General features: G+C 34.7%; 1 pseudogene; it reads right to left on the bottom strand.

Annotated features, from left to right (window-relative positions):
• Positions 1-505: 505 nt before the first annotated feature.
• LOC131611660 (F-box/kelch-repeat protein At3g23880-like) lies at positions 506-3,327 on the bottom strand (annotated as a pseudogene).
• Positions 3,328-3,718: the final 391 nt, after the last annotated feature.

A 3,718-nucleotide genomic window follows, 5' to 3' on the forward strand; every position in this document is an offset into this window, starting at 1 on the left:
ATAACAAAACAAACTAATAATAATAAAATTTGGTATAATAACAAGAATATAAATTTAGTTTGTCTAAGGAATTGCTAAAGAAAAAAGTAGTATTGATATTTTACAGCTGCGCATGTAAAGAATAATAAGACAACATCAATATTTTTTTTATAATAAATGAGTGATTTTTAATATATAATATCTAATGGGAGAATTTGCAAATTTGAGCTTTTATACAATAGCAATACTTAATAATAAAATATGCATTTATGTTCTTATTAAAATAAAAAATTTAACATAAAAATATTTATGCTCAAATTTATAAATACGTAACTGTACTATTCTGAAATTGATTGATTAATAAATATCAAAAAAATTCAGAAAATAATTCAAATCTTAATAATCAAGAATTCAAATTAGGGAGAAACAGAAAATAAGTAACATAGACAGAAACAGAACCAACATAAAATTGTTCATAACTGCAAACAAAGCTAATTAACTAGAAAGAGCAGGCATGATGGCGCAAGTAGCATTGTTGATTGACCATTATGTGGAAAATATGGCAGTTTCTGATGGTGAAAAGCAAATAATTGAACAAATATTACATCACAGAAAAACTCAAATAAGCAAAAACTCACTGATTGAAAAGCATCTTTTGGAAACTGATTTCAAATCGAAAAAATTATAGTGACCCGGAGCTGAATAATACAAATACTCATGCATACAGCCTAACAGAATAAAGTGAGCGTGACATAATAGCCTACGAAGCAAGCTTCTCCCTGGTTGCAAACATCTACATTGACAAAAGCACATAATACGTATATACTACACCTGCATTCATGAAAATGCTTACAGTAACACTCCAAGCTTGGAATGCAGAGCACATAATACCATCAGCAGCACAATGATCAAATGAAGGAATGTGCAGAAATCAAAGTTAGTCTCTGAGGATCTTGTACATAAGCTTCACTAATGGATAAAATGGAGTTCAATTGTGTGAAAATGATGGATAACAAGAGCAAAAATCAAAATGGAGCTCTAATAAACCTTTTTCGCCTTTCTTCCTGCCACGCGATCGGCTATCAATAACACCCAGATGTGCTTGAATTTGAGGTTGTGGTCCTATGATTAAGAACACACCCATATTAGAGAAACAAAAATAATGATGAATGCATATTTCTCAAAAGTGCAGTTATATTCCTTTGTGAACAGAATAACACCCAGATGAGCTTCAATATTGATTCATCAAAGCAACAGAGATAACCTTTTTCTAAACATGGTAATAAAATCACACAATTTATAAAAATGCTCTGAACAACAACCAAATAAAGGGCATTCCACAGATATTGAATATTCTTTTGGAAATGAAAGGTTCATCATCTAGTCCTAATTCTAATAATATAAAATAAAACAAACTCTTTCAATCCATAGATTTTTAAATCCTTCAATGGATAATATGGTTTTTAAACACTTCCATCATAAAAAGACAAAGTAATCCCACATAACGTTGCTTAGCATCCATTAAAATGCAACGGTGTTATATCAGATTGAAAGATAACCATTAGTGCAAAACAATGTCAAAATGTAAACAAAATACTCAAAAATAGAAAAATACATAAAATTAAAGAGATCGTCACTCTTAAAAATGATAATGGCTTTAAAAAAGGATTTGAGAAAAATACATAAAATTAAAGAGATCATCACCCTTAAAAATGATAATGGTTTTAAAAAAAGGATTTGAGCAACTTCGCCAAAAACCCGGATAGCAAACACGATAGCGATTTGGGGCCACAACTAGCGGCCTCAACAACCACTATTGTTGACAGCGGCTCGCAGACCAAAAAAGTCGCTCTACCACAACTATTATGATATTCAGCTCAAGCTCACAATTGAAAAGATAGATTACCACACCATCTATTGTTACAAGATGACTATGAGTTTCAAAAAAAACATACATCAATTAAAATAAGTGAATAAGTACTTACTTTCAACATGGTGAAGCCAAACTTTCGACATAACCCTTCGTAAAAAACCACAATATTTCATCGGTAAATCTAGTCCGCTCTACTCTATTGTCTCTCCAATTATAAAGAATCGCTTTTTCTTCTTCACATGCAAAGCTTTCTTGATTGCTTGCGAGTACTAATGTGTCATTACTCTCCGAAAGACCCAACGGAAACAAGAACAGTTGAGAATGATATTCAAATGACTCACTAACTCCATGATAAATCCGAAGATCCACATAACTAATTTTAAGGAATTGAATCCAAGACTCTTGAACTCCAAATTCCATCATCTTCCACAAAACAAAATGCGTTCCCTTAAAATGATGTGAAAAACATAAACAATCCATCAACACAGTAACAGCCGGCTCAACCGAAGGCACTTCATCAAAGCCCCGAGGTGGTAGCAACTGCCGGTATGTCTCAGTACCCAGATCAAGTGAAACAATTACAAATTGCTCAATGTTAATATCTTTCCATTTATAATCAGTCACATTCCGAATAGCCAGCCAGTTAATACTACCACTCACACAAACACCTTTATTCACAAACAGATGGCAGTGGAGTTGCGTAGACTCAACGTCAAAAGGAACAAACGGAAAACTTTCAATATTTCTCCAAACACTATCACCTAAACCGAAAACTTTAACCTGATTGGCAGAGAATGCCACAACCTTATAAGTGTCCTTTAATTATCATAACCAAATGCAAACCTGAAAAAATCAGATGAATCATTGCAAAAGAGCCCTAATTTTTCAGATATCTTTTTGGTTGCAGGGTTCCAAAAACGGAATGTCTTTTCATACTTGTTAGACAAACTAAGCAAGCATATCAATCCATTGCAAGAACCAACCATTTCACAGCAATCCAAACGTTCCAATCTGTGTTCAGGATTAGCAATGGAGATTGATGGATTATCTAATAAACGCTTTAAAGGGAAGGGAACGACACTGATGTCCATGTCCTGATCAGGTCTGTTCCAATATGGAACTAGTGCGAGATGTGTGTTGCATGGAGAACGCTGAGAGTGCAATTTGGAAAAGGAACGATTAGAAATTAGGGTTTTCCATGACTTACAGACACAGTTCATTTGCATTAGGGTTTTCACAGGAAGCCGTGACAGAATTTCCGAGATGAGTTCGTCGGGGAGGATTTCCGGCGACGTTGCACCGTCGGAGTGATGAGGGGGATTCATGGGCTACGAAATAGAGCGCCGTTGATGAAACTGAAATTGGAGTTAGAAAGTAGCCCTAATGGAATTAGGGTATGTTTGGATTGATGGAATAGGATGGAATGGAGCGAAATGGAATAAGTTTATGTTCCATCATTTGGATTAATTAAAAACGGATGGAATGGAGTGGTATCGAATGGAATGCATTCCATCCCATTCCATCACTTTCCACCCTTTTTTTACCCTCCGATTTGGGTGGAATGAAAAATTTACTCTATTCCATCGTGAAGTTCCCAAACAATGGAAAGATGTATTTATTCCATTTCGCTCCGTTCCGCTCCATTCTACCCCACTCCGTTCCATTCCGCTCCGTTCTTTTTATTGTATCCAAACATAGCCTTAAGCTTTCACTTTGATTTTCCTTTGTTGTTAATACTTCAATTTTATTCGTTTTAAATTGCACCTTCGCTTATGTGAGAGTTGTGGAGTGTGATAGAGAGTCTATAGAGTGACACTATGGGTTCAACTAGGGTTGGAAATGAGTCGAATCGAACACGTCTTGGAT

Source organism: Vicia villosa, linkage group LG6, assembly GCF_029867415.1.
Source record: "Vicia villosa cultivar HV-30 ecotype Madison, WI linkage group LG6, Vvil1.0, whole genome shotgun sequence".
NCBI lineage: Eukaryota > Viridiplantae > Streptophyta > Magnoliopsida > Fabales > Fabaceae > Vicia > Vicia villosa.